The following is a 22,558-nucleotide window of genomic DNA, read 5'->3' on the forward strand; positions in this document are numbered from 1 at the left end:
TAAATCAGTCTCCATTGAAAATGTTAGAAGACATTATCCTGATTGTGAGTTATTTAAGCTGTGTGTCACTTCCAGGAGGTTCCCAAGGATGAACTGAGATTCTCAAGAACACAAAGCTTTTGCATTACAACTTAAACGATGAATGTGCTATAATTGTCATGTAAACCCATTGGCTGGGTTGTCATCAAGTATTACTCAACTTCAATAACACAGAAGTATCTATAGGCATCTTAAGGGGTCACAGTTTTTTCCTTACAATGTTTTTGTTATATAATACAAGATTTACAAATTACCATAGTTCATATTATGCTTTTTTGTGATACTGTTAATCTGAAGGAAAAATTGCTTTTTGTTATGTAATGCAATATAAAATTTACAAACCACCATTGTTGTTTTTTGTCAGTTCTTGTGAAACTGTTATTGTTTTAAAAGATATAAATGTGTTGATTCCCCATTCTGTGATAAACTGGTTTCTTTGAAAAGGTATATGAATTTTCAATATTTTTTTGGATCATGGCTTGTTAACTCTATTAAATTTAATTCTGCCATGAATTTGTTCTATTGCAATCACTACAAGATTGGTATTCTTTGCTATGGCAGTTTCCAAGAATCTGAGGGTTAAAATGGCGAGTATAACTCTTCACATGAAATTTTTGTATTGGCCAAGGCCCATTAAATCTGCAATTTTGAACAGAAAATTTCAAAAAAGATCAGAATGGTGAAGTGCTTGTGATGATGTTTTGACCAGTTTAATTTTTATATCGTAGAGGCATGTTATATACCAATATAAAGATAGAAAAGTTGGCATATACAAATCAGAGAAATATCCATTCAGGTCCATATGAAGCAAACCTCTGAATAACCTGATTATAAGAAATCTTATCTGAATACAGAAGCCATCCACCTTCAAATGAAGGCACTGACTCTATTGGAGAACTGAACAACAACAGACAAACCTTGAAGACCTATATGGATGTAATAATCGAATGTCGGTAGTATGCAGATGCCTAGTAACCTTAAAATGCAAGGAACAACATTTGAACAGGCAAATGACAGGGGAACAGGGTTGTTGGGGAATAAGGAATGGGAACATGCCCCTGGGGAAAATATTACGAGTTTTTAATTTCTCTCTATAATAATTTAATTATTATTAAGAATAATAGTAATTTAGCTTTGGAATATAATCTCAATGCACCCTGGCAGTTCAACCTTGATTTAGTTTTTTGTTTAAGTGCATATGCAGTATACATTACTGATAAAAAATTATGTTTGATATATCTTTGCAATGTATTAAATAAACCTCTTAGTTCCCTTACCAATTTGTTTGCTTTGCTATGGCCGTACAGGTCATGTGAACTTGTACAGCTGTTGCTTTCCTATATAAATCCAAACAATTTATGGACAAGGTTGATCCATAACACACTAGGTTGATAGCCCCAGTGGTTCATCAACCATGCATTTGAGATGTTGGTAGTACCATATAGTTTTAACAGTCTGCTCTAATGGCTGATATCAAGCCTGCAACAGTGTGCAATGCTAAAACAATAAATGAAACAGCTCAAATAAACATTTAATAACAGTGCTCAACCACAAAAATTGACACATAACACCTTATTTATCCTTGCATAAAATGTGTTAAGGGTAGAAAATCTACAGAAAGAGAATACCAGTTGTTTCTCATTCAGAATATTGTGCAGTTACATGGAAACTATGCCATAGCATTCACTCCCCTGGGTTTTCATAATGACCTTTACCTCTATCTTGTCTCCAAAAAAATTTGTGCTCCATAGAACTCTTCTAGGTGGCTGTTTGCCTTTGATCACAGAAATAATAGAGGTTTTACATGTCATGTGATCTCCTCAATAGGGTTTGATTTATAATGCACCCTTGCCTTTGCAATGATGGGAAGATTCCTGGTCTTGGAATATCAACAATGACACTGTATAACTGCTTCAGCCAATTGACCTCCATGGACTTGCAATTGCTAATTTGTGAATGCAAATGACCTTGACTGCAATCTACAAGATTGCAATTATTGTTTGTCCCCTTTGCATGAATTTAACTGCCTACCTTGGAAACAAGTGGTAACATCTGTAATTGAACAACCAATCACAACATGTGGCATTTTTCTGCCTTGTCATTGTGCATGTGATGAATAGAAACCAACTAAATGACCTCCTTAGTTAATGACTGACAAAGACTAAATCATATGCTTTGGCTGGAATATTCGTCCTTATACAACAGTTTTTCAGCTTCATATTCACTTCAACAACTTCAGGCTCTCTTCGGCAGCCACACGTCCACTTCAACTAGCTAATATTACTTTGGCAGCGCTCCAATACTTAGAAAAAGCACGTTTAGTAGTGCTGTGCAGTGCAATCAAGACATGACTCCATTGGTCGGCATGTCCAAAATAGGTGCCAAAAAGTCAATGTTGGATCACCCCTTCCTATTCAGGGGGCTTTTGGTCCCCAAAAGCCTTAGGACATCACTTAAATGAACTGGGAAATGCTTGGCCCGTTTGCTTTTTACGAGTTTTCCTAATTTGGCTTGGCATCACCGAACAAGTAAATGTGAAATAGTCATAGACACAAGCCTGTCTTAACTGTTCTGCTCACAACGTCAGCATAACAGAAAGGAAAAGTTTTTCCCACTTTTTGGGTTGCCTTATTTAACTTAGTTATCTTCCTTCTCAACTTGTGCATGCTCAACAATATGTTACAGTCCTAGTCCTGACTGTTCTGCTTCATTCTGAAGCTTCACAAAGTCATATTTGTTCTCCCTTGTGTTGATGAGTGTTTTGTGACACTTAGAACAAAATAAAACACCGAGTATTCTATCTTCCCTTGAACAAAGAAACCTCAAATATTAAACAATATGACAACGTGTGACAAATAAGGCAACCCAAGGTTTGCACTATGAACTAGCAACTTTGTGTATAACCTAGTGAATATGATGTGATTTTACTGATAACACAAAGGGACTTATGTTATTCTTTCTAGACTTAAACTCCTTTTTTTAAAGTGTGAATCTTTTTGTGATATTGCTATCAGGATTTAACTCTGTAGTTTTTGAGTAAAACTCATCAACTACACAGTTAAATCCTTATAGCAATATCACAATTTGACTTGCTGTGGAAATTATCTCCTACTTATCATGTGAACCTTTTTCCCAAAGTGGGAATAATCTTTACAAAGCAGTTGGAACTTGAATTCTAGACAAACTCGAACTTGAAATAAAGATGAAAAGGATAAGGCTTTAGAGAAATCTAATATAAACCTAAGGATAATGATGATAATGAATGATTCTCGGACGGGCAAACTCCTTATGGAACTACTTTCTACTTAACTAGAGATAGCTCGATAGCTCACAATGCCATATTAAAAGTGCAATGTTCTAAGATGGTGAAAGATTTTCCTATTGTAAATAATCCACTCCAAATACTCAAATTCGGGCACAATTTAAATGAACATCCACAATTGAACTATCCAAAATGAGGTTCAAACTGTTAATGTTATATGAATCCTTTTCTACAAATGTACTAATATTACCATTGTTATTGGTGTGTTCCAAATGTAGATTTGAAGACTTATAAATATGAGAGGAGACATGTCTCTATGGTTAATCATCATTAGATAATAATAATATTTTAACAATAATATAAATAACCATATATAATATAATATACATAAGAATATTTGTCTAAATAAAGATTTACCATTAACAATGTATCTCATAATCGAATCAATCCGTTTGAAGCTACAAACTTAACACTCCCTCTTAGCAAGGGAGGATTGTTATAGAACACATTATGCTCTCAAGTATATGAAGAGATATCATCTTAGTATGATATTCCTGGAATGACATATTTAAGGATATCAACATATATCCATCAACTTAGATGTTATCTTTCAATATAATCCGAAGTATGTTTCGACAAGAAATATTAATAATATGATATTCATCATACTTATATTCTTTTGGTATGTGCATAGGCATCAAATCCTTGATGCCTACCAAAAGAATATGTTATATCCTAGTAGGGTATGAGTTATTTGATTTCCGACACTCCGGAACAACAACTTAGTGAAGTCGATTAGATAACTAGTAATCGACATGTCATGAACTCTATCATGACAAGTATCATGATCTTTGGCACTCCGGGACAGCAAGTCAATGTAGTCCAATCATGATATGTTCGTTATCATGACTACTGGCACTCCGGAACAACAACTTAATGTAGTCTATTATGATAACATGTCAAACTATTGACAAGATCATCACCTTACAATAGCCACCCTCTATCTATCTATCTATCTATATATATCAATGCAAGATCGTCACCTTTCATGACATAATCCACATATGCAAAATAGTAACCACCATGAATCAAGTTAGAGGGTGGAACAAGGGCTTTCACCTCAACTTCTCTCTCACAAATGGATTACAAGGAATTTCACTTAGAACTTCTCCCTCATTGAGAAGATATCATTCACAAGGGATTTGCACCTCAAAATTCTCCCTTTGAGAAATGATCGTGGGAAGTTAGGTCCTGTAGTTATTCCCTTAGAGGCTCTCTTCGCCCAAGGATGCCTGTCGAACTCCCTCTAAATTTGATATCGATCTTCCGATTTTCTGGTGATGAGTCATTACTTCCTCATAATGGACACATTAGTAGGCCCATCAAAACCATGTTGTCACACATATGTATTTCTAGACTCCCTCTGAGTATCAATCTTCTACACTCCTGCATTGCTTTTGAAGAAGTGTCATACTCCTTCTTAATGTAGAAGTATACTCATAATCTCAATCATCAAAAATATTTGCTTCAAGAGCCTCACTTTATCCAGCCTGATCACAACTTCTTTGAAGCTACTATCATAAGCTCCCTAATATACCATTCTTCTTTCCTTGCAAGATCAACTTCAGATACAAAGGAAAAGATCAAGAAAAATAATTCATATAATACATATAAAACTGCAAATGAAAGAGAGACTATAATGGGTAGATAAATGTAATACATAAGAATAATAAATACTAATCTGTACATCAACATCCTTGATCCACTGAAGTTCAATATGTGTCAAACTAGAAAATGCCTTTTTAGACATCTGCCCTTTGAATCATCTCCCCTCTAAGGATGTTTCATGTTAGAACTTGTCATCTTCCTTCTAAGAATGGTTCAAATGGGAATGGAACATTGGTTATCATTCCCCCCCACAATGTAAAATTCCCACTCTTATATTGTCGAACAATTTTGCATCATATCAAAGACATTGTGATCTTATTTATGTTCTTTTTATTCTTTGCAAAGAATCATCCCAATAGAAGAAATTTTTCTATGAGGATATTCACATGCTTGTGTTACAAAATATTTGTCTCTAAATAGTTCAGCGCTTAATGTTTCACATATATTTTCCTGTCATGAATTTTGGATTCCCAGTTTTATCAACATAAAAGGGTCATTATAAGAAACTCCCCATAGAAGATAATAACCTTTAATTGCCCAATCAAATTAGTTATCTTCTTCTTAGAAGTCTCATTAAGAGAATATTGAACCAACCTACTAAAAATAAGGACCAAAATTTAGGAAATGAATAAGCCTAATGACCATGCAAAAGTACTTGATTCATTTCTCCAATTTCTTGCAGTAATCCTCATCCAAGATGATAGCTCAACTAGTTCAACAATCAATCCTTGATAGGTACCCCAAACTCTGTCTTAATTAAGGCTATGTGTGTCATTTATACTGAAGAAGTTTCCTTCCTTTATGTGACTCTTTATAACTGATATACTGTTGTGATCAAAGTTAGTCATTCTTCAAGTCAATCACCACTGTTTCATTATACTTCATATCATTGCCTTAAAACATCTTCTTGATTAATTAGTAGTCAATGACACTTAATACCGGGGTTATATTAAGATATTGAACTACGAAACATTGTCGACTCAATCATGAATTAGTAATAGTAACGTTGGATATAATAATAGATCTATTCGTGTTAATAATAAGGGAATTAATCCTATTCCCATTATCAATCCTTTCATTATATATTTTCCTTAAGATCAATACTATTCACAACAGTATGGAAAATGACTCAAATCTCAATTCTATTTCAGTTATAAGTACATATTTAGAATAAATCTATTAGAATATACTTATATTAATTGTTCATATCATTATTGGGTAAAGAGCTAATTATATTTTAATATACTAGTATAAATATATTTCATAAGTATCTCCTCATACTTTTTATGTACATATAGAAATATTTATTATCCGATTATTAATATAGTTCATAGTACCATGGTTATTATACTAAGGCACTTGACTCATCGGTTCAAGAGTATAAGATAAAGGCATCTTCCTTATTTTTTTTTGTTTTCTATGTTTCCCTATGCCATGTGGGGCCGTTTATGGCAAAGTTAGGAGGGTGTATTTGCACCTTAGCACGTTTTGAGTATATGTTAACAACAGGTTGGATGAATGAGATTTGCTTTTTCCAATTTCCCTTCTTAAATTGTCTCATGGGCTTTGCAATTTGTTTAATCAAATGGTGCGTCCATTCACACGTAGATCCTACCCATGGCATGGATAGTGGGTTGGTCCATGCTATTTGATTTTTTTTTTGTTTTTTTCATATTTGTTAATGCATAAAGAGGGGTTGAACCAATGATGTTTCACCCATAGTATTTTTTTTCTTCTATTAATCATAATATAGTCATTATCAAGTCAAACCACGAAAAGAGAACCAATGAGGAGCATAGTCAACAAGCGATCTGTGGTCCGCACAAATCTTCCATTAAATATCATACCAACTAAACAAAAAACCAAAACAGAGTATCAAAAAGACATAGAAACAAAATTTCTAGACATCCATCCAGGCTGTCTAGGGCAGAGGACCATCAGATCACCAGAGCCTTAGTTCCTCATCCCTGATTATTGTGTTAGGATCCTTCATAATCTGCTTCCATGGAAGTGTTGGCGCATGGGGAAAGGCACTGATCATAATGCATGGGGATCTGCCTTCGTTGAACTTTTCTTTGTTTTCAGTAATTACAATCATGCTTTTGGCTTCACAAGATTCTGCTAGGATGTTAACCATTCTGCCCATCCTGGTGTTGCTGATCCTTGGTCTGTACACCGTGGCACTAGTGCTAGCCTGATACCCTTCACCAACTTGCGAATTCAGCTCCTCTGTTTCCTTAACTCGATTTGCTCCAGCATATTCCTTAAGAGTGCCGTCAAACGAGTCCAGCTTTCACCTCAAATTTAATTCCTTCCTCTTTAAGTACTTTTGCACACTCGAAACCCTCAATGCCTGTCTCGGTTTAGCCATGTAGCTGAAGGTAACCTGCATGCATATTTTATGCATAATGAGTCTCTTAAGAGATTCAGTAAGAATTCCATTCCTATCCTTAAATACATCATCATTCCTAATAAGCCAAATAGACCAAAGCAAATAAGAAGAGAAGACGACCCAGAATTTGTTAAGCTGTTTGGGGAGGCCAAGGATGTTGTCGGTAGAAATTGTGTATCAGCCGATGGGTCCCTTCGGGAAGGAAATTGTGTATCAGTCGACGGGTCCCTTCGGGAAGGAAATTGTGTATCAGCCAACGAGTTCCTTCGGAAAGGAAATTGTGTATCAGCCGACGGATCCCTTCGGAAAGGTTTTTATGTAACGACATGTATGTGGCCGACGGACTCCTTCGGGAAAGTTCTTCGAAAAGTATTTATAGCCCCTTCGGGAAGCATTGTAATCATCAGGAGATCATATCATTGAAGTATAATGTACTGTGGGCATATGCGAATAATAATAAGAGTTCTGTTGGTTGCTGTTCATGTTCGTATTATTTGTCTGCGTGCGTTTCTTAATTAACTTATGCGGTAAACATTTGGCACCGTTGCTCGATGGACTTGGTACGCAAGCAGGCGGATATGAATTAAATGCCAAATCAGTTGAACAAAGATAAGAATAAGCTGAAAGAAAAAGATGACATACGCGTTGCACAGGAAAATTTAATTCTGGCTCAGCAGATAGAGCCCCGAAGGAGATTCCAGAAGATTGTTGACGGAAACAGGAGTGTGGAAGGATTGTTGAAGGAGACTTGACAACGGCTTGATTTGGTGGAAGAAGCGAGGGAGGAGTTTTTGAACCTGCATATGCCACGGGAAGAGAATCCTAACGGAAGGAGATCGACTCGCACGGCTCAAAGTGCCGAAGGAGCACGAGCGTGGAGTGACCTCTTTGTCCGAGATATACTTCCGGAACGAACAGCTTCGGTTGACGAACCCTCTTCTTCACCAAACAGCACGGAAGTCGAAAACAGTGCGGGTGTTGCAAATAGTGCGAGTGTTGAAAACAGCGCAGAAGCCGAAAATAGCGCGGAAGACGGAAACAGCGTGGGTGTAGAAAACAACGCGGGTGTGCAGAACAGCGCGGGTGTTCAAAACAGCGCAGGAGCTCAGAACAGCGCGGGTGCTCAAAACAGCGCAAGTACACAACAAAACCCCCGACATACAGTGATAATGGTAGGTCCGAAGGAAAAATTGCCTAAATTTGATGGTGATGAAGTAGCTAATCCCATTCGACATTGTAAAACATGTGAAACGATCTGGAGGGCAAATGGCATAACAGATACAAACGAATGGATCCGACAATTTTTCGCTACCTTAGGGGCTGTTGCGATTGATTGGTTTACTGATGCTGATCCACAGAAATTAAATAGTTGGGATAACATTAAGAAGGAGTTCATCGCAGAATTTCAACTTTTGCGTGATGATAATGAAATTGTAGCCGAGATATTCAATACCAAGCAAAAGAAGAATGAAACAGTACGGGTCTTTGCTAGGAGATTGAAGGACTTAATCAGTAAAATGGAGAATAAGCCGGCAGATGGGCTCCAGAAAAGATGGTTCATTGAAGGCCTTCACCCGAAGCTGCGGAAAAAGATGAAGATCGTGCCACCATCAACATGAATGAAGCGTACAATCGGGCAATGAACTTCGAAAGTGACCAGAAGACGAAGAAGAAGAAGAAAAACAGCTCGTCCGATTCAGAAGATGATGCATCTTCAGGAGAAGATAGCAGTGATGACGAAGAAAGCAATAAGAAGAGCCGGGCCCTCCAGAAGGACATGATGCGGATGATGAAGGAATTCAAAAACATGAACAAGGAGACTAAGGGTATGACCTATGGTGCACGAAGTGTAAGAAAAAAGGCCATACGAAGGGATCTTGCCCGAAAGATCAATTTTGTGAAATCTGCTAGATCCTCGGACACTCGATAAAGGAATGTCCTTTCAATTTAAAAACAAGGGCACTGCAGCAAGTGTTCCTGTCACAGGAGGCATCCCCGTCAGGTGGGAACGGGAACACCGGTACGGAAGGTGCCACATCAGGCGGATACAGAAACAACTGGCGCGGTCCAAACAACAACAGCAATAACAACAATGGTGGCAACAACAACAATGGAGGAAGGAGTTCAATTCAGAATGATGCGAATGGTCGGCCAATTGTTCAATGCCGCGCATGCAATTTGTGGGGTCACTTCGCTCGAGAGTGTACAACGGCGAACACACCGAAGTTATGTAGATGGTGTGGACCTGGTGATCATGAAGATGCTAGGTGTCTGAAGTCGGGAGTAAACTTGATCACCGTCAGGACGGACGAAGAAGAGGTTTTGGCCATCACACGGAAGCAAGCGAAAGTGTACCCCGACTTGGCGGAAGAAAAGAAGAGACTGGAAGAAGCACGGGTAGAGATCCAGAAAGCAACACAGGTAGAAATGGCACACCTGAAGGACACGCCGAGTACTTCCGTACGAAACTGCGCAGAACAGAACATTGTCCGGCAAATTTTGCAAGTCGAGATACCTGTCAGGATAAGTGATCTGTTGCTCACTATGCCTCAGCTCCGATCGGCACTCACAAACATTGTTCCCATTGCTCAACTACTAGGAGAACATGGAAGGAAGCAGGAAAGTGGAGCAAGTACAGTGGACAAAAAGGAGAAGGAAAGTGGCGCAAGTGCAGAAGATCCGATGTTGTTAGCCCTCTCATCTGGACGCCATCCAACAGTCGTCGAAATGGGAATTCTCGGGACTGTATTGACAGAAACAATTGTGGATCGAGGGTCTGGTGTCAATGTGTTGCCTGAAGACACTTGGAAAAAGTTGGGACAGCCGACATTATGGCCGCCTACATTCCAATTGCTAACGGCCAATCAACATGGAATCAAGCCATTGGGAGTCCTGACAGCACAACCAGTGATGATTGGAACACAGCCATTCCTGTTGGACTTTGTCGTAATCCCACTGAAGCGGAGAGGATATGATGCCATTTTGGGCCGAGGGTGGCTGATACAAGCCAAGGCAAAGCACGATTGGAAGAAAAATACTTTATCACTCGAAAGAAAAGGCCGGAAGTATGTCATCGATCTGCACACTCAGATGGTTGGAGAAGAAGCTCTATCATCGGATTCTGAAGGAGAAGACGATGGGAGGAGGCAGATTATGGAACCCGATCAGGAGGGAGTCCTACGATTGGAAGGAGATGACGATCTGGATTCAGTAAATGGTCTTTACCACTGGCAGATAGAGGATTACGAGCTCTTTCCAAGTTGTAATATGCTAAGGATCGACGAAGGTAAGAAAGAAGAAGGAAATGAATGTCCGAAGGAACACAGAGAAGCCAAAGGAGGAAATGACTGTTCGAAGAAACACAGAGAAGCCGACGGAGGAAATGAATGCCTGAAGGAACACGGAGAAGCCGAAGGAAGAAATGAATGTTCGAAGCAACACAGAGAAGCCGAAGAAGGAAACGCGGATATGACTGAAGCTGAAGGACAGAACATACAGTACGAACCCAAAAGAAGGAAAGATTCTACTGTACGACTGCGCAGGAAGAAAGTATTATGTCAAACCACAGATATAGCAGAAAAGTACCGGCGGCAAGGAAGACACACGATACGGTTTGCACAGGCAACAAAGAGGAAGGTTTCAATAAAAGTTGTAGCAGTACAGAGTGAAAGTGTTATTGACGGACAGAAGGGGCAGCTGACGGAGTCCATGGTACGAAGCTTCGGGAACAAACTAGGCGATATGGAGATGACACAGAATCGGCGTAGCAGGTTTCAACCAGGATAGTTGGTGTTGAGGTATGATGGACGGAATGAGATCAACCCAGGCAAGTTCAGAGTTAAGTAGGTTGGACCATATCAAATTCGGGAAGTAGGTGATAATGGAGCAGTAAAACAATGGATCCTAGACGGAAAGGAAGTTGGCGACACAGTGAATAGGTTGAAGTTGAATGTCTGCCATGAAAGAAGTAACGCACCTCCATGGACGAACAACTGAGAGAAGACTGTAAGTACTGTACATATGTAAATATTGTACATAGTTGTTCAAAAAATTTATTATTAAAAAAAGAAAAAAGAAAAAAGAAAAAAAAAAGAAGTGAAGTAAAGCACCGTACGGTTTCTGGAAAGCACCGTACGGTTTCTGGGAAGTACCGTATGGGTTCTGGAAAGTACCGTACGGTTCCATATTTGCAGGAGACAGCACCGTACGAGGTTTTCGTCTGAAGGGAAAAGGAAGTAAGTATGATTTTTTTTTCATATCTGAAGGAGGGCGTACGGTTTTCCAGACAATTCAAATTGCAGTACGGTTTTTTTAAGAATGTACGAATTTCATGTTGTGGTACGGTTTTTTAAGAATGTACGGATTTCATGTTGTAGTATGGTTTTTTAATAATGTACGGATTTCATGTTGTAGTGCGGTTTTTTAAGAACGTACAGATTTCATGTTGTAGTACGGTTTTTTAAGAATGTACGGATTCCATATTTGTAGTACGATTTCCATCTTGAAAGTTGCTGTACGGTTTTCCTTGCACTGTATGGTTTTTAAAAGTTGCATTTTCTAGCACTGGGACCACCGTACGGTTTTAAGACAAGCCCCAGAAGATTAACGTACGGCATTTGGAGCCCAATTTTGTTATTTTCCATTGTACGGATTTTGAAGACTTGGTGGGATATTGCAGTACACTTTTCCAGAAGATTGCAATAGTGAAGATGCCTTCAGACGGATTTCATCACAGAAGGGTGACAGGAAGTTTTCTAAAAAAAAAAAAAAAAAAAAAAACAACGACAGAATCAAGTTGCTTAGAATGAGTATCAGATGATGCCATAGGGAAGGGGAAGCACCTGGGGCGTTGCCCCCTGGACCCCCAGTCGTTGCGGATATCAATTGTGGGAGTCTGACCAGTTGAGAAGACTTGGAGCTGCTGTAGGCATGGAGTGTTTGTGTATCAGAGGCACTGAGAGTAGGTGTTGGCCGTGAGGCTGTCTTGGTGGATGCGTAGAGATCTCGGGAGGAGCTGATCATCCAGTTGGAGGCAGTGCAGCGACACTTGGCTCAAGGTTCCGAGGAGTTGGAAGCAGAGGAAGCAGCACAGGTGGCTATCAAGGTCAGCTTGAGGAGTCAGTATTGTGTTAGCAAAGGCTATAGATGCAACGGGATGAATGTGAAAGTAATATGGCAGATCAATATTGTTGTATTAGTTGTTTGAGTTTTGTTCTGTAGTCGTCAGGAGACGACTTTTCTTTTTTGGGGGGGATGATGTCGTCGGTAGAAATTGTTGATCAGCCGACGGGTCCCTTCGGGAAGGAAATTGTGTATCAGCCGATGGGTCCCTTCGGGAAGGAAATTGTGTATCAGCCGACGGGTTCCTTCGGAAAGGAAATTGTGTATCAGCCGACGGATCCCTTCGGAAAGGTTTTTATGTAACGACATGTATGTGGTCGACGGACTCCTTCGGGAAAGTTCTTCAGAAAGTATTTATAACCCCTTCGGGAAGCATTGTAATCATCAGGAGATCATATCATTGAAGTATAATGTTGTTGATGCGAGTTTTGTGTCACTACATAACATATTAGTAATTGGATGCTTGATACAAAATATCAAATACACAATTCCTCTCTTGAAAAGTTATCTCTCATGGGACATGAGTATAACTCCAATGTTCCTTACACCGTTGGATACTCGCTCAGTTTTATCAGTGTGATTTGCTGGTAATCACGTAGGCGGCCTTACGTTTTCTTGTTTGAGAAAAATTTGGATCTTGGTGAGAAAATGGAGATGGTGGTTCGGTGTGAATGCTAGATGATGTTGATGGCGCGATGATGGCAATGTAGGGTGAATGGCGATGGAAGGTGAGAATGCCGATGTTTTGGTTTACTTCTCTAACTAACCTCTTCTAAGCATGAAATTTGGCTGCTCAACTACTACTACTCCTAAGAATGGAAGGTTAGCAGATGGACGGGGATCGAATCTAATGAAGGCTAACCAGCGGCCCTACCTCCATAGATGCAACGCTTCAAAGGAAAGTAAACTAGATCACCACACAAAGCCTCCCAACCAGCCGCTAGGATGCTAGTGGCCTAGTGTTGACCCTTATCAAACATCTACCAAAGCTACCATGCAACAATCCATTTTATTTTACTCTTACTCTAACAACTTGAAATGAAATTGCTTCAACTTGAAAAGAAAATTTAACTATGTGGAAGTAGAAAACATGCAATAACACCCAATGTTCTTAGTCAACATGCAATGAAAAAGAGAGCACTTTGGTATTATTTTCGCAACAATTTCTCCAACCCCTCCTTTTTACAAATGAGAGCCAATGGCCTTATATAGAGGTCCAAAATACAATGGACGGTAGAGATCAAAACAAGATCGACGATCCATATTGGATCCAAAAACCCTAATTAGGGTTGCCACCCCATCGGCCAATGAGAAGATGCCACCTCATCAATGGACCAATGAAAAAAGTGCAAAAGTGGCAACCAATGAGAAGGCACCAAAATGGTGGCCAATCAGAAACAAACACTTGTCCTATTCTAGAAGAAAGAGAAAGTTGCCACTTGGGCTTACATAAGATGATCTTCTAATATAATTCTTCCTTTTTCTTTTGTTCTTTTAGCTAAGGCAATGAACTTAGCTAGCCTTTCGTTAACTTCTTCCATAGGAGGACAAGGTGTGTGCTTCGCTCGGAGTTTTGCTGACTTTGCCACGCTGTTTGCTGCTTGTAGTATCCTTTCGTGATCCTTCTCATATTCCTTTGCAAACCCAATAAACGCATTGAGTGAGGAAAGGGTGTTCAGATGTTTCCTTTTGACGGCAGCCTTTCCTAACTCATCCAATCTCGATCCAAATCCTGTCTCACTGACATCCTCCTCTCTAATACCCTCAAAATCAAGCGCCACCCCAACGTCGCTCATCATGGTCGAAATGGAAGTGTTGACGCTTGGGCCGTGTTGTGCAATCTCATCATGAATTTCTTCAAGTGTTCTGAATCTGGTAGTCAATGCGACATACCAAGATTCAACTATGCTCAATCCTCTCTCATCAACCAACCGGGCTCTTTCCAAATATGCCTCCGGTAGCCTAATGAACGCCTGCAGCCTAGGAATAACCAAATCCTTGATGGGAAGAAAATTCTTCCATTCCTCTTCAAATAATTTGAATTTGTTTCTAACAGTCACCAATGACTGGAATGTTGAGATGAAGGAGGGCAAGAAATTTCGCCCATCTTGGATTGTATCATAGATCCAACCCCTTACTTCATGTAACTGAGCTGATACCTCTTCTGAATTGCTCCCGCTGTCTTGAGGAAGGGCTGCCTGATGCAGCTGTTGGATTGGCTGGCAATCTCTCCAATATTTGTTTTTGGCCTCCAACTTTACTATCTTTTCGTTTGCCTTCCTCAATCTTTCTCTGATTGATGCTATGCCTTCCTGAACCTCCTCACATTCCATATCATCTGTATTTCTTCCCAAATTATGTTCTACTATTTCGTACTCCTGGGCTGCAATCTCATCCGCTGCCTTATTGACTGTTGGTATAGCAATCTGAACCCTTCGGTGACCATCATTGTCGCTTCTGATTACCCTTGCCACCGTATTTGCCATCTGTTTTTGGTTCTCGCTATCATCCTTTTCTATTAGTCCTTGGATATCATCAACTGCGTGAGCCATTACCACCTCGCCTCTCGGCATAAGCATTTGCCTTAACCATAGTGGTGCAGTGCATCTCCCCAAATCCGGATTCGGTTCGACCAACAAAGCATCACCAACGGCCTTAGACGCCTGACTTATCTCTTCAATATCAATCGGCCCATCTTCTTCTCTACTAGTTTCTGCCATATTTCCTTGCTGGTTCTCCGAGAGAGGGGAGTACTCCGTACTTTCACTGTAGCCACTTGATTCCGAATCAGAGCTCACCTCCACTGCGGCCCCTTTACCACTCGAATTGACCTCTTGGCTTCTAGCCTTAGTTATACTCTCCCTTGACGGCGCTGCCCGCTGTCTCTTGGCTGGAGGTTCCGAACATTCTTGGCTTTTCTCTACCCCCAAAGCCCTCTTCTTGCTATTTCTAACTGTCTCCGATTGCCGGCCACTTCCTTCACCCTTCTGTCCGATTGATTCTACTAGACCTTCCTTCGGTTTCATCATCTCATAAGTAAGGAGAACCTTTTGTCTTTGTAGCTTTCTCATCTTGGCATTATACCAGGACTCGGTATGCAAATCTACTGTCCTTGTGACTGCCTCCAAGGAAGGATCCTGATGATCGTCCCAATCCACTGGATTCAACTCTGTTCCAACTACTGTCTCATAGTCTTCTCTCAACACACTACGATCATCCTCCAATTGATCGGGAATATCAAAGCCTCTCCATCTGATATCTCTCATCATGTTCACCAACAATCTCGAGAAAGCTAGCTTTCTCTCGTGAAAATCATCCTTTGCATTGGCCCAAAAGTCCTCTATAGTGGGAACATGCTTAAATTCGCCTCCATGAGATGCCTTGATAAGACCAACAGGGTCGAATCCTTGCCTTGCTCTGTACCATCCTAGATGATACCACTCCAATTCCTTTTTCGCAGCCTCAAAGGCGGCCCGATTTGGGCAACTATCATTGCCAATTATAATTGAGAAGGAAACGCCTGTTTTCCCCTCATTCCTCATTACTCTATCATAGTGCTCAAGCTGCCTAGCCAATTCCATCAAAACTACCTTGTCGGGCGGGTATCTTGGAAGCCTCTTGGGACAAACTGTACTTCCTGCCACTCTAATGTATGTGAATTGCGGGAATTGGATGAACCAACTCCCAAACTTCTTAATCCTTGCTTCTGCTTCCGATGAAAGTCTCTTAGCAGGCGCCCCTTGTAATACCCTTACTGTCTTCATGGCGAATGCATCGCAAAACATCTTGTAATCCTTGTTATTGTGCAAATGAAGCTGCGGATAGCATTTATGCACCAAATATTGCCCCGGCCCATTACCAATCTCTCCTAAGGCCCTAAGTCCCGGACTCTCATACAATCTAGCAATTAAGTAAAACAGATAGGATCCCATGTAGAATTGCCTTTGGTTTTGAACTGTTCTAAGTTGCAACTCTAAATTTTCACTTATGATCCTAGCCCAATCAAATTTTCCTTTTCCCTTTTCAATTTCATCAATGAAGAAGTACATCCAGTTTTCGAATTGCATAGCTTGAGCTAGGCCCATGATCCGGCTGAGAAGAACAATGAGATCGCCATATTCTGGCTTGAAATCTGCCACTGTAAGCCTTGTTGATTTGTTAACTCCTTTCCTTCCTTTGTGTATCCAATTCCGCTTTAGATGTGAGAAGTAGGCCTCTTGGTTACCTTGAAATGATTTGGCCGCCTGATCCACCATTACAACTGTCATGCCCTTTCTCTGGGGAATATTAAATGTCTCTTCAATTGCTTGTTCGCCAATGTTGGCCAACACTCTCTTCCCTTCGCCAAAAATGATGAATTTACTGTCTAGATCAAATCTGGATGCACACTCCATAATCAATTCCGGACAAGGCAAAGTAGGAGGAAAAGCTGCTGCATGTACAATTCCGCTCTTGTATATCCTCTTTGCCAAGGGGGATTGTCCTTCCTTTAGTCTGTTCCTCATCCGTATCATGTCCACTGTAGCGATATTAGTATCGGTTATTTTCTTCATTTTCGAGAAGAAGGAAGTTTTGGGCGTCATATCCTCTTTGTCTTTCTTAGCGTTTGCCCGCTTGGGATTCTTACTTGCACTATCATCCTCCATGCTCGTCGCCCTATTACGGGATGGTAGAGTGGTGGACCAAAAGGCAAGAAGAACCAAGTAGTGCAATTCTTAGGAAAGAGCGAAAGAATGGATGTCAGCTTAAGCACTCCTTGCAACTCTAGATGATGACTTTCACCTTAACTAATAATCTTACAGCAACTTTTCGGAACCCAGGATATGACATCAAAGAATTACAAATCCCTTTGCAAATTAGAAAACAAAGCCTCTAAGCTTATCCAACACTTGCCTTCTATGCAAAAATCAAACTTTCATATGTATCTCTTCTCCCAACAAAATTGCCCAAATCTGATATAAAAATTGCAGCCCCTCTAGAAAATCAGAATTTTGTCTTCCACAAATTTCGGCCCCCACAAAATTCGGCTCCCACAAAATTCGGCTAAGCATGAAAAAAAAATCTGCCCTTCCACAAAATTTGCCCAAGCAAAGAAGGAGCAAAATCTGTAAAATCTGCCACCTAGGGCACAAATCGCAGCGCACAAAGTGGAGCAAAAATCCCCAAAAACGCAAAAAATCTGGCCCTTAGACAAATCGCCCAACAATGGCAATGGAGAAATTGCCCAAAAATCGCCAAAAAACTGCCTTTCACCAATTTCGCCCAAGTCTGGAAATCTGCCCTTGCTTCAAATTCGCCCAAGCATGAGGAGCAAATGAATTGATGAAAATGAAATGGGAGGGGACTCCCTTTATAGCAGCTTTCACCTTCCTCCCAGGCTGGCCGACTTGGTCCTATAGAGGAAAAAAAAACCAAAATTAAAGCTAAGTTAGTGGCCCACTTTAAATACTTTGCCAAAATTTTAATTTTCTAAAATGAAAACTGCACTTTTAATTTACTAATTAACCACAAATTGCAAAACGAAATTAAATGGTGCCTTGGGGATGCTAAAAATTTCTATTTAATGAGGGTTTGCTAATTAATACATCCTTGAAGTTGAATTTTGGCTAACCAAAAGCCATTTCTTAATATTAATTTACCAATTTCATTAAATACCAAAAGCTTTCAAGGCAAATTTAATCTATTAAAGCCAATTTTTGCAATTTTCCTCTAAATCGATTTTGCTAAATAATTAAAATTTTATGACAAAAAAATAAAATTGCCTCTAGAGTAAAAATCGATTTTGCAATTTAACTTCATCTTACAAAATTAAATTCTATTTCACCAAAAAAAAAAAGATTTTCCAAGAACTTAAGTCTAACGAAAAATTTCCTTATTTGAAAATCATTCAAATTTACAATTAAATCCAAATTTTCAAAAGAAATCGTCTAAGTACAAAATTCACAATCTTATCCTGCCAAGTTGAAATCAATTTTGAACTTATTCGGCCTAAGGATAGAACTGATAGCTCTGGAAAATCAAGTTGAAACCGGGCGAAAAATACATCTAACCTTCTCCACTGGCCCTAAAGGCGATTAAAAAGGGGGTCCCCAAGAATTTGGGGCGATGTGTAAAAACCTCACAACAAATGTACTGTGGGCATATGTGAATAATAATAAGAGTTCTGCTGGTTGTTGTTCATGTTCGTATTATTTGTCTGCGTGCGTTTCTTAATTAATCTATGCGGTAAACAAAGGATACACCCAAAAATAGCAAAGAACATGAGTAGTTCAGACTTAATCCGTACACCAAACCAGTTCCAGACCCCTTTGGCAAAATCGCATTCAGAAAACAAGTAGGACATGGTTTCGGGCTTGGAGTAGAAGGAAGAAGTGAAGGGGTTACCACCAATATTGCATAGTGGAAGTTTGTGAAGCAAGGCTTGCCAAATAAAAAATTGAAACTTTGGTTTCACATTACGGTGCCAAATGGCTGATAGATGTTTGGTCCAACTCTTAGGTTCTAAATTGCATTTCCATTTGGAATTAAGATAGACAAAAACATCAATATTGTCAGACAACAAATTATAAAGGTTCTTAACCTTCGTATTATAGAGTTTTGAACCATCAGGCCAACAAAGAAGAGTATGTCTATCAATGTAATAACCACATTCATGGGGATTCTGGCCTTAATTCAGGCATCTCTCACAACAACATAGGTTCTTTTTTGGGATTGGGGGAGGGTAAATCTAGAAGAAAGGTTCTCCCAAGTGGACAGATTTTTCTGTACTATAAGATCATTGAAGGTATGAATACCATTCCTATCCCAGGCTTTAGCTGAACAACCTTGTAACAGAGAAAGTAGTTTCCCTTTCCTTTCTAGGTTCCACTAGAGAGATTTCTCCCCACACAATTTGCCCTGCTTATCTGTGAGTCCAGCCCCTGCCACCCATTATCTCACTTTGTCCCATGCTTTCCAGATGGCCTTAAAAACTGCCGACCCTTCCACCTTGATTGTCCATCTACCTGAGAGAAGATCATGTATGTGCAACCCTTTCCAAGTTGTTCCCAAAAATGGTACACCTCTTGTAATATTATGTCTAGTTAGTACTTTCCACAGTTCATTTCCCTTTTTGGATCTAGCAATCCATTTAGCAGCGAGAGCAATACCTTGTAGCCTTGGGTCTTTTAGTCCCATCCCTCCCAGTTCTTTCCTCATGGTACACCAATCCCACTTAACTGCATGTCTTTTTTGATTACCTTTTACATCTGACCATAAAAAATTCCTGATAACCTTCTGAATGTAGTTAATTTGACTTTGATTGAAGAGCTATGCAGAGGATTAGTATATGGTATTATGCTGAGAGTATTTTCTGGCATACCTTAACTCTGCCTGCCAATGACAAGTAATTATTGTTCCATCTATTAAGTTTGTTGGTAATCTTTTCCTTAATCCACTCCTACATTGAGTTCAAATTAGGGGAGACTGAGAATGGAATCCCTGAGTGTCTGACTATATGATTAGGTCCCCCCAGGAGAATCCAAATCTACTATACCATAAGGGTGGATGCTTTCCCAATCCCAGCATAATGGACTTGACTATAGAGACTTTGCTACCTGAGGCTCTGCAAAATATATCCAATTTGGAAGTAAGATTGCTGATATGATCTTCTGACAAATCTATTAGGAGAGCGGTATCATCTGTAAACTGGACATTATTAATTTCCTCACCATTAGGAAGCATAATTCAACTTTTGGGGAAACAGAGCTGTCTTTGAGGATATAATGTAGGCTGTCTACTGCAATGACGAATAGTGAGCAAGTGGGCATCCTGGTCTTATAGATCTAGAAAGGTAGAATGAATCTGATCTCAGGCCATTGACTTCGACAGTAGCATGTGCTTTAGCCATAAGAGTGAGTACCATCTTGACAAACTACTTGGAGAATCCCATTCCTTCCATAGCAATTCAATGAACTTCCATTCTATTCTGTCATAAGTCTTCTCATAGTCAATTAGGAACATCCCTGCTTGTTGTCTAGATTCTTTGGCCCACTCCATGGTTTCCCAGCAAGTATTCAAGTTTTCTAGAATATATCTACCTTTGACAAAACCAGTTTATTTGTGATAACATATGGTAGAATATTCTTAAGTCACAGAGCCATAATGTTTGCAAGAATCTTATATGAGACATTGAGGAGGGTGATGGGTCTCCAATTTTTAATCAGGGTCTTATCACCTTCTTTAGGGACGAGTTTAATGAATCCTGAGTTAACAGTGACACCTAGTGATCCTCGGTCAAAGCCTTCTTGATACAACATTAGTAAGTCTTGCCAAATCCAATCAATGTGAGTCTTGTAGAATTCCACTGGTATCTCATCTGGTCCCGGGGCCTTATTATTTCTCATCTGAGGGATAGCTTGAATAATCTCTTCTTTGCAAATGAGGGCACTAAGTCTTTTTTTATCATCCTCTGCTATCTTGTCTGGAATTAAATTCTTGATTCTAATCCTTTCACTTTCTATATTCAATGCTTGTTCTTCCAATGTGAACAAGATATTATAAAATTTTGCAAAGAGCTTTACAATCTCTCTAAGGTCAATGATAAGGTCATCCCCTTCTCTAATAGTTTCAATTCTGTCTCTTGCTTCCTTAGTTTTAAGTATTTGAAAGAAATATCTAGAGCCCTTATCCCCATGATTTATCCAGTTGACCCTTGCTCTGGTTTTTGCCCCCTGTATCTTAATTTGCTGGATCTTTCTAAGCGCATCTCCTGCTTCAGCTAGCACTCCTTGGCGGGTATAATCCTGGGGTTTGGATTGTAGGGATGCTTCTGCCTCAATCAAGGTATTATGAAGTAATGTCTCCTTCCTTCTCATATCCTTTGTTTTCTTCTTTCCTACTGCCTTGAAGATCTGTTTCCAACTTTCTATCATAGTATTCCATCTGGTGATTGAATCTGGATGTGTTACCACACAATGATTATACCATCTTACCATAAATGTGGCTGCGTTAAGGTCAACATCTTTTAGCAGGGTAGTATTGAGGGCAAACCCTTCTGATTTGGGACTATCATTATGCTAGTTATCTATCCAGAAAATGTTGGCAACAATGGGAAGATGATCAGAGAGTGTGAATGGATACACCAACACATTGGAACCTTCATCAAATGTCTGAAAGCTAAATGTGTTTTTGTTAACATATAATCTGTCCAATCTTCAACAGATTCTATTGCTGCCTTTCTGAAAATTGGTCCATGTATACCATACCCCTTTGTATTCATTTTTCTTACCTGCTAGGGGGTCAAACAAGATGTGTTTAGATATCATACTATTCCAAAAGAATTTCTCATCCCCCTTCCACTCAAACTTGCACCCTCCAACCTTATCTCGTTGACTCTCTATCATATCGAAGTCTCCAACTATTATCCACGAGATATTATGAAGTAGAGACATCCATTTCCAGAGGGAGACCCTACTCATATGGTCATTAGGCGCATATACTGAGCACACTTCAAATATCTTCCCTTGATTGTCAAGGATAACCCAAATAACTCTATTGCAAGGGGATGATCCTCAAGCTACCACAAGGTTCTTCCATTTAGGACTGATCAGGATTGTAGTCCCTCCTCTACCTCTCTCATGATTGGTAAAAAAGGGTTTAGCATCCTTCCAAATACACTTAACGACAATATCAAGCTGGAATCCAGTTGCTTTGATCTCTTGGAATATTAGGAAGTCAGCGTCCTTGTGAGCTATGAGCAGTCTTTTTATGATATATTTCCTATCTGGGGTTTCCAAGCCCCTCACATTCCAAGATATGTATTTGGCCATTATAATTGAGGAGGAGGGACTGATTTTCCTTTAGGAGATCTAAACTTCTTAAAACAACTAGGCAAATCATCTTTTAAAGCCGTCGATTGCTTGGCAAGGATGGAAGATGAAGGCGGTCTACCTCTTTTCCTCTTGGTAACATGTTCCCCTTCCTTCTGAGTCCCAACCACTTCCACTACTTTTTCCTCCCTCTTATTCTTAGGCTTCCATCCTTTCTTCTTTGCATTAAATATAAAATTCTCAGCTCTCATTTCCATATTTGTGTCA

General features: G+C 39.7%; 1 protein-coding gene across 3 annotated transcripts in view; it reads left to right on the forward strand.

The window, feature by feature from the left end:
- LOC149570173 (Glycine cleavage T-protein family) overlaps window positions 1–22,558 on the forward strand; it is a 124,896-nt gene that overhangs the window by 38,981 nt on the left and 63,357 nt on the right. The gene's annotated exons all lie outside the window — the stretch shown is intronic.

Source organism: Cupressus sempervirens, chromosome 3, assembly GCF_028749045.1.
Source record: "Cupressus sempervirens isolate cs-2001-9-10 chromosome 3, ASM2874904v1, whole genome shotgun sequence".
Lineage (NCBI taxonomy): Eukaryota > Viridiplantae > Streptophyta > Pinopsida > Cupressales > Cupressaceae > Cupressus > Cupressus sempervirens.